Here is a 16,325-nt window from a genome sequence, read left to right on the forward strand (position 1 = left end):
TAATAAATGCCAAAGGTAATAAGGAATTAGCTGGATCGGATTTTAACAAGGCTGATCATTTTTCTCCTCACCTGTCAGTCACTACATTGGCTGCCTATTCGATGCAGAATACAATATAAACTTATCACCCTCATCCACAATGCTCTCCATAATGCTGCACCTCCATACATTTCCTCCCTCATCTCTGTCTACCACCCAACCCGTGCTCTCTGTTCACTCAATGACCTAACACTTACATCCTCTATCATCAGAACCTCCCACGCTCGTATACAAGACTTCTCCTGAGCTGCACCACTTCTCTGGAATGCTCTACCCCGGACAATCAGATTAACTCCCAGTTTCTACAGCTTCAAGCGCAAACTAAAGACGCATCTTTTCAGATAGGTGTATCACAATTGCTAATGTAAACCAGTTAGAATCCCTAAAACGAACTTTCCTCTGATTGCACTCCTGCATTACTGGGAGCTGATGATGTTTCAGACTATCCAGGCACCATCTGCACATTACAGGACACGGCTCATACAGTATTATTTATGTGTAATAAGAATAACCTCTATTACAAAATTGTCTGACCACTGTATAAGTAATGCTACCTCCGATGCCGCCCCTGCTACCTCTTCTGTCACCGCCTCTACCTCATACATTGTAAGCTCTTGCGAGCAGGGCCCTCAGTCCCATTGTGTGAAGTGACTATTTCCTTGTAATGTATCTTTTTTGTCTGTACTTGAACCCTACAATTGTACAGTGATGTGGAATATACCATAAGTTAATTAAAGAAGGCTTTGAGCATGGTATTTTGAATAAGAAAGAACGGGAATTCCTTACAATCCATGATCCAGTTCTGGCCTTCTTCTATTATTTACCTAAAATACACAAGAGCCTCCGGAATCCACCTGGGAGGCCCATAATCTCTGGGATGAGATCATTGACACGTAATCTTTCTCATTATGTAGATGTACACCTCCAGAAATTGGTTATTAATCTTCCATCTCATCTACGGGACATGACCCATCTCCTCAATGATCTGTTGGATAAACTATGGAAACCAACATATTCATGGGCCACCTTGGACGTCACGTCTCTTTACACTAATATCCCTCATGAAAAGGGTATATCAGCAGTGGGAACTAGTCTATCAAGGGACTCCACCTTATCAACCAGCCAAAGGGATTTCATAATCAAAGGAGTTCGCTTTATCCTTGAGAATAATGCTTTCGAAATTGAAAATCAGATTTTTCGGCAGAAACGGGGCACCGCAATGGGGTCCCATTTCGCGCCTAGTTACGCTAATCTATATGTTGGGTTATTTGAAGAATCCTATATATATATGGGTCTCCCTACTGGGAAAAGAACATAATTTATTACAAACGCTTTATAGACGACCTGCTGTTTATATGGGAGGGCCCGGTGGATGAATTCCATAAATTTGTCAAGCATATTAATGATAACGCTTGGGGCTCTCATTCTCAGGGAAAATTAATCAAGAAAGTGTGGAATACCTTGACCTCATTTTGATGGGGAGTGGAGACAAGATCAGCACTGAAACCTTCTTTAAGGAGGTTGATTGTAACACATTATTAGACTTCCAAAGTTGTCACTACCGTAGATGGAAGGAGAATGTGCCTTTTGGGCAGTTTAAGCGCATAAGACGCAACTGCACAGAAGCACGTGCTGTATTAACACATAGATTTGAGGAGAAGAAGTATCCTAAAGCCATCATACAATCAGCTGAACTAAAAGCTGGAGCAATGACCCAACAAGATTGTTTACGATCAAAACCCAAAAAACCAGCAGGAGGGTACAGCTACAATTTCATAACCACTTACAATAAATCTCACAATACCATCCGGAATGTGGTCAAGAAACACTGGCACATTCTGCAGAATGACCCTTATTTGAAAAAATCCCTTCTGGTAGTCCCGAGATTTACATTCCGAAGAGCCAGGACTCTTAAGAGTATAATTGCCCCTAGTAGGCTAAAGAACTTTTCTTCTAAACAATCCGGATCAGATATCCAACCACGTAAAGGGAGCTATAGATGCGGTGTTAAGAGGTGTAAATGCTGCAAATGTATCTCCCACCAGGTGAGCCAAGTTACAAGTCATTCTACAAACGAAATATTCCAGCTTCGTTATCATTTCAATTGCTCCACGTCCTATGTGATATATTTGTTGGAGTGTCCGTGTAAACTACAGTATATTGGTAGGACAAAAATGCACCTCAGAGAAAGAATCAACAAACAAAGATTCAATATTTTGAACGGATATATGAAGCATAGTGTATTAAGATATGCAGCTATGTTTCACAATAAGAGTTTCGAGGGATTCTGTATTACTCCATTGGATCATGTACCTCCAGATACTCATAATCGATTTGCATCTCTAAAATGGAAGAAGATGTTCTGGATCTTTAAGTTCAACACCCTGGCCCCTTTAGGTCTAAATGAGGCTTTGGAGGACATGACTACATATACCCTCCTAGCTTCATATACTTATAAATATATTAGTTGACCCTTTTTTTCCCCAGCTCTTCTCCTTTTTAATAGATTCCTCTGTTCCATCTACTACCATGGTGCGACTCTTATATGAAATAGCTCCCCTTATATTTAGTGATGTTTAATGGTTATGTCGTTTTTAGCAGTTGGCTCTAATGTATTTACTATTCCAATTATTGGATTATGTCCATTTTATAGTTTGGGTTTATTGCGACCACGATCTGATATATCCTATAAGGCTAATGTATTTATCTACGATTATACTTTTTATACATATTTTTTATACATGTATTTTTCTATTATTTAGTTTATTTATTTATGATATTATCACCTCTTGGGCATATACTTGTTTTATTGATAGCTATTGGAGTGTATCCATACATCAATATATGTGCTGAATGAAGCTGATGCAGATATGACCATTTGAATATGCTAATTGACAGCCCTCTTGAGACAGACTGGGTTCTGTCCTTTTATTAAGATCGCGGGCATGCTCCGGCGGCTGAATCAGCTGCCAACACGTGCCTTCGGCATACTGCGCATGCGCGGGTTGTTCAACACGCTCATGCGCTTTGTTAACCTTCCTGACACCAGCGGTGGTTGGCACGTGCGAGCCCTCACGTTATTAAAGTGCGGGAAAGGATCCCCACTCCTCCTACTTCCACCTTGAGGTTGATAAAAAGGCAACTGGCGCTGGAATGGTTAAGCATCGAGCCATTTAGGCCAGGTAAGCTGCTCTGCTGACTTTTCTACTCTCCTGTTTATTTTTTATGTGTGTGATATGATTATACGGGGCTCAGTATGTCTTGTACAGTGATATGTACTTTATCTTGGCCCTGATACAGAGAAACAGGAATGGTTCATTTCCCTATCAACTGGTGAATATTGGCTAATGGTAGAATCTGTAGCTAACTCAAATGTTATTGTTTTGGACATTATTGGTATCCAAGGTAGCTACATTGTGGTACTGTATTTATTTATCTATTTCTATATATCTATACTCAGACCAGTATACCCAGTATTTTAACTTGGGTGTTTCTATGTTTATTTCCCGTGTATCAAGACAATGCCTATCACAGAGGCCTTTTTGTGTGTTCAAAATTCTAAAGTGTAATTTTTATATGTATTGTGTCATGTTATTTTAAAGTGATTGTGCACTTGGAAAAGGACATATGCTTGTCTGAAACGCGTTGTGCCTACCGATTCCAATAAAGGAGACTGCCTTAATTGCTGGGGTGAGCGCTGTGATCCTTACCTGTTCCTCGGGTTGGTCCTTGTTCTGCCGGTTTCACTATACGTCCCTGAGACGCTCTTGCAGCTGCTGCCACAGTAATTCCTATCGGGACCTACGGGTGTTTAAGGCTCTTCAGGTTGTTGTGACTCATCACAACCCACCAAGGTGAGCAGACACCTGTTGGTACCTATTTACTACACCATTTATTTGTGATAATACACGAGGATCGGCTCGGTATTTGTTTTTGTTATTAACAGAAATGAGGAAAGCCCGATAGCCACACACATCTGGTCACATCATAGTGGTGACCCCAATGTGTTATTCTTTCAAGGGGTTGAAAAAGTATGGAAAAATCTAAGGGGGGGGGGGGGTGACTGGGACAGAATGATCCTTCAGAAGGAGACAATGGATTTTTAGATTAAAATGTGTGAGACCGGATGGACTAAATGAATCTTTGTCCTTTGCCCCCTTTGTATAGCGTTGTTTGACAGATAGAGATTTATAGTCTGCTAGTAATTTCGCCACAATTTTTAAGTGAATAGTTTCCCTTTCTACTGGCAGGTACATACTGTACACAGCGCCCTCGGTAATTGTCTACATGGGTTAGTTATCCTTATTTTTCAATATGCCCTAAAATTAAGGCGCGGGGTTTTGAGGCACTGGGTTATATTAACTGTCCTGTAACTGATTGATATAGGGTGATTGGGATTGGTGGGGATATATGGATATAGTACAGTCAATGCATTTGTTAGAGTATTTAGTGTATGTATACCTAGCCTGGTGTTCCCTTTGGGACATGGGGGATATTGGTATTATTAATGTAATTACATCAGGAATATACCTATATCTTAGTTGTGCTCTTTCCAAAACATCTCGCCATCCCATGACCTCTCTTCATGGTTAGTATGGATTGACGTTTAACCCCCTTCTTTAGTATGATAGATGCCGTGTATTTCAGCTTTGTAATCCTTTAGGGCATTGGTGTTAAAAGGGTGTCCTTGTGTTCAAAGGGTGTCGTTCTGACGTATGTACATCTAGACTGCTGGGTATATTTAAGGTTGGGGGATATCGTCACTCCATAGGGAGAGACCACCATTTAGGTGTGTGGAGTCTTATTAAGCCATGAGCGCTCCACTGAGCAAAGGAACATGGGAAGAATATGCAAATCTGACTGTATCTGAGGGTATATTTAAGTACAGTAAGTAAGTAAGTGCAATCATCAGGGTAGTTCACTTTTTAAACATCTAGTTGTCTCTGTTAGATAAGCAATATTGCAGCATCCCAGAAGGGTTTCTGCTCATTGTGTTTGTCTATTGTGCTTCTGGGCTATGTTGGTATGTCCCGTTCTATATGTTCTATGTTAAATGTGAATTTGTTATGGCAGCTTTCCCTGCTAATTCCCCCAAATCTAGAACTCTATTCGGAGGCTTTTTTTGGAGGCTGATTTTGAGGCACATTCCTGACCAAAAAAACTTAGTGTGAACTCAGCCTTAGGGTGCATTCACACTGAGTAAACGCTAGCTTATTCTGAACGTAAAACACGTTCAGAATCAGCAGCGTATAAAGCAGTTCCATTCATTTCTATGGGAGCCGGCATACGAGCGCTCCCCATAGAAATGAATGGGCTGCTTTTTTCACTACGAGCACTCCCATTGAAGTGAATGGGATGTGCTGGCGTATACGGCTCGGCATGAACAGAGCTAGCCGTACACGAGGGCACTGCCGTTTACGTAGTGTGAACTCATATGAACTCAGAGTAGGGGAGTATAACCTACCCAAAATGGGACGTATTAAAATATAGCCTTTATTGGTTCAGTTAAAATACCCAAAGGAACAAACAAACAAAAAATTCCCCATTAAAAAAGAAAGAAAGGAAAGGAGAATGGACAGAGTAGTGTGTCTCTGAAATTGCTATGTCAATTGAACAGCATTCACACCTAGCAGCTACTAGAGAACCACAGTGAGCAATCTGATTTACTTGTATGGAATCTCGCAACACTCCTGCATTTGTGTCCATATCATTAACACTTTGCTGTTCACTGGTATCGGTGTACTGCTAGGCTAGTCTTTGCTTTCTGATAGCCAATTCCTCCTTCTTAACCACTATTGTATTAACCCTTTTCTCATGCTAATAGTGCACTAAGTAACTTGTTTGTATAGCTGAGTAGGGAGAAGTTTACTGACTCACATATATCAGGGAATCATTCAACTAACAATAGGGCAAGCTAGACACTTATCTCGCCCATTCTACCACCTCAATCTGTCACCTGACCGGTTTCAATGTCCCTTTACTATCGGACACATCATCAGAGGTGTCATTTCTATTGTTTCTTTCTGACACTGGCGTATGCTTTGTATATTCAGTATAGCCCCCAGCCCCCGTCAGCATTGATAACAGCCGCGCGAGTGAACTAGGAGCCCAGTCTTTTAAAGCCCAGGGACCGCCCCTCATCCAAGCTCTAACCAATCAGGGAGCTTGAAGGTCCAGCTTGATCTCTGCCTCACCTGAGGCTTAATCCCATGAGCATGTGCCGACCGGTGGCCAATATAGAGAGAGGCCATACGGCCAAACCTCTCCAAGTCCCGCCCACACTGGCGAGTAACAACAAACAAACCAGCATGGCTATCGATTACAGGTAAGAATATTCCAGCAATGCCTAAGAACGGCGTTCTATCTCCTCAGGAGCCTTCCATAAGCGAGGGAGAGTGTCTCAGCATATATCACAAATCACTCCGTGATCTCCTATCTCAGTGTACACCTATCCATGTTGTTTCAGAGTAATATTATTACTAGAGATGAGCGAACACTAAAATGTTCGAGGTTCGAAATTCGAATCGAACAGCCGCTCACTGTTCGTGTGTTCGAACGGGTTTCGAACCCCATTATAGTCTATGGGGAACATATACTCGTTAAGGGGGAAACCCAAATCCGTGTCTGGAGGGTCACCAAGTCCACTATGACACCACAGGAAATGATGCCAACACCTCTGGAATGACACTGGGACAGCAGGGGAAGCATGCCTGGGGGCATCTAACACACCAAAGACCCTCTATTACCCCAACATCACAGCCTAACAACTACACACTTTACACACTCAATACCACCTCTCTGACAGTAGGAAAACACCTTGAAACATGTGTATTTGGCACTTGCAGTGAGGAGAGCTTGTCACCAGCAGTGAATTTGGCCCTTGTAGTAAGTTGAGGTTGGCACCAACATTTGTTTTGAAAATCAGGGTGGATTGAGCCTCTAACCAGCAGAGTTTGGGCAAATTCATGGTGGAGGGAGCCTCTAAAAACCCCAGTTTGGACCAATTCATGGTGGAGGGAGCCTCTAAAAACCCCAGTTTGGACCAATTCATGGTGGAGGGAGCCTCTAAAAAACCCAGTTTGGACCAATTCATGGTGGAGGGAGCCTCTAAACAGCCCAGTTTGGACCAACTCATGGTGGAGGGAGCCTCTAACCAGCAGAGTTGTGGGAAAGCAGGGTGGAGGGAGCCTCTAAACAGCCCAGTTTGGACCAATTCATGGTGGAGGGAGCCTCTAAAAACCCCAATTTGGACCAATTCATGGTGGAGGGAGCCTCTAACCAGCCCAGTTTGGGCAAATTCATGGTGGAGGGAGCCTCTAAAAACCCCAATTTGGACCAATTCATGGTGGAGGGAGCCTCTAAAAACCCCAGTTTGGACCAATTCATGGTGGAGGGAGCCTCTAAACAGCCCAGTTTGGATCAATTCATGGTGGAGGGAGCCTCTAAAAACCCCAATTTGGACCAATTCATGGTGGAGGGAGCCTCTAACCAGCCCAGTTTGGACCAATTCATGGTGGAGGGAGCCTCTAAACAGCCCAGTTTGGACCAATTCATGGTGGAGGGAACCTCTAAAAACCCCAATTTGGACCAATTCATGGTGGAGGGAGCCTCTAACCAGCCCAGTTTGGACCAATTCATGGTGGAGGGAGCCTCTAACCAGCCCAGTTTGGGCAAATTCATGGTGGAGGGAGCCTCTAAAAACCCCAATTTGGACCAATTCATGGTGGAGGGAGCCTCTAAAAACCCCAGTTTGGACCAATTCATGGTGGAGGGAGCCTCTAAACAGCCCAGTTTGGACCAATTCATGCTGGAGGGAGCCTCTAAAAACCCCAATTTGGACCAATTCATGGTGGAGGGAGCCTCTAAACAGCCCAGTTTGGGCAAATTCATGGTGGAGGGAGCCTCTAAAAACCCCAGTTTGGACCAATTCATGGTGGAGGGAGCCTCTAAAAACCCCAGTTTGGACCAATTCATGGTGGAGGGAGCCTCTAAAAAACCCAGTTTGGACCAATTCATGGTGGAGGGAGCCTCTAAACAGCCCAGTTTGGGCAAATTCATGGTGGAGGGAGCCTCTAAAAACCCCAGTTTGGACCAATTCATGGTGGAGGGAGCCTCTAAAAACCCCAGTTTGGACCAATTCATGGTGGAGGGAGCCTCTAAAAACCCCAGTTTGGACCAATTCATGGTGGAGGGAGCCTCTAAACAGCCCAGTTTGGACCAATTCATGGTGGAGGGAGCCTCTAAAAACCCCAATTTGGACCAATTCATGGTGGAGGGAGCCTCTAACCAGCCCAGTTTGGACCAATTCATGGTGGAGGGAGCCTCTAACCAGCCCAGTTTGGGCAAATTCATGGTGGAGGGAGCCTCTAAAAACCCCAATTTGGACCAATTCATGGTGGAGGGAGCCTCTAACCAGCCCAGTTTGGACCAATTCATGGTGGAGGGAGCCTCTAAAAACCCCAGTTTGGACCAATTCATGGTGGAGGGAGCCTCTAAAAACCCCAGTTTGGACCAATTCATGCTGGAGGGAGCCTCTAAACAGCCCAGTTTGGGCAAATTCATGGTGGAGGGAGCCTCTAAAAACCCCAGTTTGGACCAATTCATGGTGGAGGGAGCCTCTAAAAACCCCAGTTTGGACCAATTCATGGTGGAGGGAGCCTCTAAAAACACCAGTTTGGACCAATTCATGGTGGAGGGAGCCTCTAAAAACCCCAATTTGGACCAATTCATGGTGGAGGGAGCCTCTAAACAGCCCAGTTTGGGCAAATTCATGGTGGAGGGAGCCTCTAAAAACCCCAGTTTGGACCAATTCATGGTGGAGGGAGCCTCTAAAAAACCCAGTTTGGACCAATTCATGGTGGAGGGAGCCTCTAACCAGCCCAGTTTGGACCAATTCATGGTGGAGGGAGCCTCTAAAAACCCCAGTTTGGACCAATTCATGGTGGAGGGAGCCTCTAAAAAACCCAGTTTGGACCAATTCATGGTGGAGGGAGCCTCTAACCAGCCCAGTTTGGACCAATTCATGGTGGAGGGAGCCTCTAAAAACCCCAGTTTGGACCAATTCATGGTGGAGGGAGCCTCTAAACAGCCCAGTTTGGACCAATTCATGGTGGAGGGAGCCTCTAAAAACCCCAATTTGGACCAATTCATGGTGGAGGGAGCCTCTAACCAGCCCAGTTTGGACCAATTCATGGTGGAGGGAGCCTCTAACCAGCCCAGTTTGGGCAAATTCATGGTGGAGGGAGCCTCTAAAAACCCCAATTTGGACCAATTCATGGTGGAGGGAGCCTCTAAACAGCCCAGTTTGGGCAAATTCATGGTGGAGGGAGCCTCTAAAAACCCCAGTTTGGACCAATTCATGGTGGAGGGAGCCTCTAAAAAACCCAGTTTGGACCAATTCATGGTGGAGGGAGCCTCTAACCAGCCCAGTTTGGACCAATTCATGGTGGAGGGAGCCTCTAAAAACCCCAGTTTGGACCAATTCATGGTGGAGGGAGCCTCTAAACAGCCCAGTTTGGACCAATTCATGGTGGAGGGAGCCTCTAAAAACCCCAATTTGGACCAATTCATGGTGGAGGGAGCCTCTAACCAGCCCAGTTTGGACCAATTCATGGTGGAGGGAGCCTCTAACCAGCCCAGTTTGGGCAAATTCATGGTGGAGGGAGCCTCTAAAAACCCCAATTTGGACCAATTCATGGTGGAGGGAGCCTCTAAACAGCCCAGTTTTGGCAAATTCATGGTGGAGGGAGCCTCTAAAAACCCCAGTTTGGACCAATTCATGGTGGAGGGAGCTCTAACCAGCCCAGTTTGGGCAAATTCATGGTGGAGGGAGCCTCTAACCAGCAGAGTTGTGGGAAAGCAGGGTGGAGGGAGCCTCTAACCAGCAGAGTTGGTGGAAATCAGGGTGGAGGGAGCCTCTAACCAGCAGAGTTGGGGGAAATCATGTTGGAGGGAGCCTAGTATTAGCAGAATTGTGCAACGCTTATGGTGGATGAGTATGAGGATGCGGAGGAATTGGAGAGGTTGAGTACAGACATGGAGTTTCATGTTGGGGTGCTTTACACAGGTGGGCACAAAAATGAAGGCTCTATCCAGTGGTGGTTCATTTTTATCAAAGTGAGCCGGTCAGCACTCTCAGCTGACAGACGGGTGCGCTTGTCAGTGATGATGCCACCGGCTGCACTGAACACCCTCTCAGATAGGACGCTGGCGGCAGGACAGGACAGCACCTCCAAGGCATATAGGGCAAGTTCAAGCCACAGGTCCAACTTCGACACCCAATACGTGTAGGGCGCAGAGGGGTCGGAGAGGACAGGGCTGTGGTCGGAAAGGTATTCCCGCAACATGCGCCTATACTTCTCACGCCTGGTGACACTAGGACCCTCTGTGGCGGCACTTTGGCGAGGGGGTGCCATCAAGGTGTCCCAGTACTGGTTGTCCTCCATGATTTTGACAATACGCTTGTCGGTTGTAAAGCACCCCAACATGAACTCAGCCATGTCTGCCACAGTGTTAGTTGGCATGACTCCTCTGGCCCCACCGGAAAGTTCAATCTCCATTTCCTCCTCATCCTCCATGTCTACCCATCCGCGCTGCAACAATGGGACGATTCGAAGTTGCCCGGAAGCCTCCTGTATCACCATCACATCATTGGACAACTCTTCTTCCTCCTCCTCCTCCTCCTCCTCCTCCATTAAACGCGATGAAGCGGACAGATGTGTGGACCTACTCTCCAGCTGTGACGGATCGGATGCTATCCCTGACTCCTCTGTGTGATCTGAGTTATCCCTGATGTCAATCAGGGATTCTCTCAGAACACACAAGAGCGGGATTGTAAGGCTCACCATCGCATCCTCAGAGCTCACCCTCCTTGTGGACTCCTCAAACACCCATAGGATGTCACAAAGGTCTCTCATCCATGGCCACTCATGGATGAGAAACTGAGGCAGCTGACTTTGTGGCACCCTAGGGTTTTGTAGCTGGTATTCCATCAAAGGTCTCTGCTGCTCAACCACTCTATTCAACATCTGAAACGTTGAGTTCCAGCGTGTGGGGACGTCGCACAAAAGCCGGTGTTGTGGCACATGCAGGCGTTGCTGGAGAGATTTTAAGCTAGCAGCGGCTACTGTCGACTTGCGAAAGTGGGCGCACATGCGCCGCACTTTCACCAGTAGCTCTGGAACATTGGGGTAGCTCTTTAGGAAACGTTGCACCACTAGGTTGAAGACGTGGGCCAGGCATGGAACATGTTGGAGTCCGGCAAGCTCCAGAGCTGCTACCAGGTTCCGGCCGTTATCACAAACGACCATGCCTGGGCCCAGGTGCAGCGGCTCAAACCATATTGCCGTCTCATCGAGGAGGGCATCCCTCACCTCGGAGGCAGTGTGCTGTCTGTCCCCCAAGCTGATCAGCTTCAGCACAGCCTGCTGACGTCTACCAACGCCAGTGCTGCAACGTTTCCAACTCGTAGCTGGGGTCAATCTAACAGCGGAGGAGGAGGCGGTGGCGGAGGAGGAGGCGGTGGCGGAGGAGGAGGCGGTAGAGGAGGAGGAGGAGGGGGGTGTTCTTCTCGTGTCCCTGCCAGGAATGTTAGGCGGGGAGACGAGGTACACCGGGCCAGTTTGGGAAGCAGTCCCAGCCTCAACTACATTCACCCAGTGTGCCGTCAGTGAAATGTAGCGTCCCTGTCCGCATGCACTTGTCCACGCGTCGGTGGTCAAGTGGACCTTTGTGCAAAGCGCGGAACTAAGGGCCCGCCTGATGTTGAGTGACACGTGCTGGTGCAAGGCGGGGACGGCACACCGGGAGAAGTAGTGACGGCTAGGGACGGCATAGCGAGGTGCCGCAGTTGCCATCAGGTCCAGGAAGGCGGGAGTTTCAACAAGCCGGAACGCCAACATCTCCTGGGCCAGCAGTTTAGCGATGTTGGCGTTCAAGGCTTGCGCGTGTGGGTGGTTAGCAGTGTATTTCTGCCGCCGCTCCAATGTCTGAGAGATGGTGGGTTGTTGTAAAGAAGCGCCTGATGGTGCCTTTGATGGTGCAGGAGAAGGAGATAAGACAGGAACAGGGGAGGATGAGGGAGAAGTCAACAAAGTGGCGGAGGCAGATGAAGTGGTGTCCTGGCTCGTCCTCTGGAGTGCATCGCCAGCACAGTCAGCAGTGGCAGTGGCAGAGGCAGAGGCAGTGGCAGTGGCGTGAACGGCAGGCGGCCTTTGTCCTGCCGTTGCTGCCTGCCACTGATTCCAGTGCTTGGATTCCAAATGACGGCGCATTGAAGTGGTGGACAGGTTGCTCTTCTCAGAGCCCCTAATCAATTTCGAGAGGCAAATTGTGCAGACAACACTATATCTGTCCTCGGCGCATTCCTTGAAAAAACTCCACACCTTCGAGAAACGTGCCCTCGAGGTGGGAGTTTTTCGGGGCTGGGTACGAACTGGAACATCTTGGGAGATTCCGGGTGTGGCCTGGCTTCGCCTAAGCTGCTGACCTCTGCCTCTGCCTCTAGCTACCCTTTTTGGTTCTGCACTTGCCTCAACATCCACACTACTTTCCCCGCTTGACATCCCCCCTGTCCAGGTCGGGTCAGTGTCCTCATCATCCACCACTTCCTCTTCCAACTCCTGTCTCATCTCCTCCTCCCGCACAATGCGCCGGTCAACTGGATGCCCTGACGGCAACTGCGTCACATCATCGTCGATGAGGGTGGGTTGCTGGTCATCCACCACCAAATCGAACGGAGATGGAGGAGACTCTAGTGTTTGAGCATCTGGACACAGATGCTCCTCTGTTAGGTTCGTGGAATCGTGACGTGGAGAGGCAGGTTGAGGGACAATGAAAGGAGCGGAGAACAGCTCTGGGGAGCAGGAACAGTTGGGGTTATTGTTCTGTGAAGCTTGGGAATTTTGGGAGGAAGGAGGACAAGACTGTTGGGTAATAGGAGGAGAGGAGGCAGAGTCTGACTGGCTGCTGGACAATGTGCTGTAAGCGTTCTCTGCCATTGCAAGACCTGTTCCTGGTTCTCGGGCCTACTAAGGTTTGTACCCTGCAGTTTAGTTAATGTGGCAAGCAACCCTGGCACTGTGGAGTGGCGCAATGCTTGCTGCCCCACAGGAGTAGGCACGGGACGCCCTGTGGCTTCACTGCTACCTTGCTCCCCAGAACCATTCCCCCGACCTCGCCCACGGCCTCGTCCACGTCCCTTTCCGGGAGCCTTGCGCATTTTGAATTCCCAGTTAGAAATTGGCACTATATACCAGTAGCAAAAATTGTGGGTGCACGTAACCCCAATATATTCTTTGAATTCCCAGTCAGACAATGGCACTATATGGCAGTAGCAAGAAATGAGGGTATTTGTAACCCCAATATATTCTTTGAATTCCCAGTCAGAAACTGGCACTGTATACCAGTAGTAAAAATTGTGGGTGCACGTAACCCCAATATATTCTTTGAATTCCCAGTCAGACAATGGCACTGTATACCAGTAGTAAAAATTGTGGGTGCACGTAACCCCAATATATTCTTTGAATTACCAGTCAGAAACTGGCACTATATGGCAGTAGCAAGAAATGAGGGTATTTGTAACCCCAATATATTCTTTGAATTCCCAGTCAGAAACTGGCACTGTATACCAGTAGTAAAAATTGTGGGTGCACGTAACCCCAATATATTCTTTGAATTACCAGTCAGAAACTGGCACTATATGGCAGTAGCAAGAAATGAGGGTATTTGTAACCCCAATATATTCTTTGAATTCCCAGTCAGAAACTGGCACTGTATACCAGTAGTAAAAATTGTGGGTGCACGTAACCCCAATATATTCTTTGAATTCCCAGTCAGACAATGGCACTATATACCAGTAGCAAGAAATGAGGGTATTTATAACCCCAATATATTCTTTGAATTCCCAGTCAGAAACTGGCACTGTATACCAGTAGTAAAAATTGTGGGTGCACGTAACCCCAATATATTCTTTGAATTCCCAGTCAGACAATGGCACTATATACCAGTAGCAAGAAATGAGGGTATTTATAACCCCAATATATTCTTTGAATTCCCAGTCAGACAATGGCACTGTATACCAGTAGTAAAAATTGTGGGTGCACGTAACCCCAATATATTCTTTGAATTCCCAGCCAGAAACTGGCACTATATGGCAGTAGCAAGAAATGAGGGTATTTATAACCCCAATATATTCTTTGAATTCCCAGTCAGACAATGGCACTGTATACCAGTAGTAAAAATTGTGGGTGCACGTAACCCCAATATATTCTTTGAATTACCAGTCAGAAACTGGCACTATATGGCAGTAGCAAGAAATGAGGGTATTTGTAACCCCAATATATTCTTTGAATTCCCAGTCAGAAACTGGCACTGTATACCAGTAGTAAAAATTGTGGGTGCACGTAACCCCAATATATTCTTTGAATTCCCAGTCAGACAATGGCACTATATACCAGTAGCAAGAAATGAGGGTATTTATAACCCCAATATATTCTTTGAATTCCCAGTCAGACAATGGCACTGTATACCAGTAGTAAAAATTGTGGGTGCACGTAACCCCAATATATTCTTTGAATTCCCAGTCAGAAACTGGCACTATATGGCAGTAGCAAGAAATGAGGGTATTTATAACCCCAATATATTCTTTGAATTCCCAGTCAGACAATGGCACTGTATACCAGTAGTAAAAATTGTGGGTGCACGTAACCCCAATATATTCTTTGAATTACCAGTCAGAAACTGGCACTATATGGCAGTAGCAAGAAATGAGGGTATTTGTAACCCCAATATATTCTTTGAATTCCCAGTCAGAAACTGGCACTGTATACCAGTAGTAAAAATTGTGGGTGCACGTAACCCCAATATATTCTTTGAATTACCAGTCAGAAACTGGCACTATATGGCAGTAGCAAGAAATGAGGGTATTTGTAACCCCAATATATTCTTTGAATTCCCAGTCAGAAACTGGCACTGTATACCAGTAGTAAAAATTGTGGGTGCACGTAACCCCAATATATTCTTTGAATTCCCAGTCAGACAATGGCACTATATACCAGTAGCAAGAAATGAGGGTATTTATAACCCCAATATATTCTTTGAATTACCAGTCAGAAACTGGCACTATATGGCAGTAGCAAGAAATGAGGGTATTTATAACCCCAATATATTCTTTGAATTCCCAGTCAGACAATGGCACTGTATACCAGTAGTAAAAATTGTGGGTGCACGTAACCCCAATATATTCTTTGAATTCCCAGTCAGACAATGGCACTATATGGCAGTAGCAAGAAATGAGGGTATTTGTAACCCCAATATATTCTTTGAATTCCCAGTCAGAAACTGGCACTGTATACCAGTAGTAAAAATTGTGGGTGCACGTAACCCCAATATATTCTTTGAATTCCCAGTCAGACAATGGCACTGTATACCAGTAGTAAAAATTGTGGGTGCACGTAACCCCAATATATTCTTTGAATTACCAGTCAGAAACTGGCACTATATGGCAGTAGCAAGAAATGAGGGTATTTGTAACCCCAATATATTCTTTGAATTCCCAGTCAGAAACTGGCACTGTATACCAGTAGTAAAAATTGTGGGTGCACGTAACCCCAATATATTCTTTGAATTACCAGTCAGAAACTGGCACTATATGGCAGTAGCAAGAAATGAGGGTATTTGTAACCCCAATATATTCTTTGAATTCCCAGTCAGAAACTGGCACTGTATACCAGTAGTAAAAATTGTGGGTGCACGTAACCCCAATATATTCTTTGAATTCCCAGTCAGACAATGGCACTATATACCAGTAGCAAGAAATGAGGGTATTTATAACCCCAATATATTCTTTGAATTCCCAGTCAGAAACTGGCACTGTATACCAGTAGTAAAAATTGTGGGTGCACGTAACCCCAATATATTCTTTGAATTCCCAATCAGACAATGGCACTATATACCAGTAGCAAGAAATGAGGGTATTTATAACCCCAATATATTCTTTGAATTCCCAGTCAGACAATGGCACTGTATACCAGTAGTAAAAATTGTGGGTGCACGTAACCCCAATATATTCTTTGAATTACCAGTCAGAAACTGGCACTATATGGCAGTAGCAAGAAATGAGGGTATTTGTAACCCCAATATATTCTTTGAATTCCCAGTCAGAAACTGGCACTGTATACCAGTAGTAAAAATTGTGGGTGCACGTAACCCCAATATATTCTTTGAATTACCAGTCAGAAACTGGCACTATATGGCAGTAGCAAGAAATGAGGGTATTTGTAACCCCA

The sequence above is a fragment of the Leptodactylus fuscus genome, chromosome 3 (assembly GCF_031893055.1).
Source record: "Leptodactylus fuscus isolate aLepFus1 chromosome 3, aLepFus1.hap2, whole genome shotgun sequence".
NCBI classification, from domain to species: Eukaryota; Metazoa; Chordata; class Amphibia; order Anura; family Leptodactylidae; genus Leptodactylus; species Leptodactylus fuscus.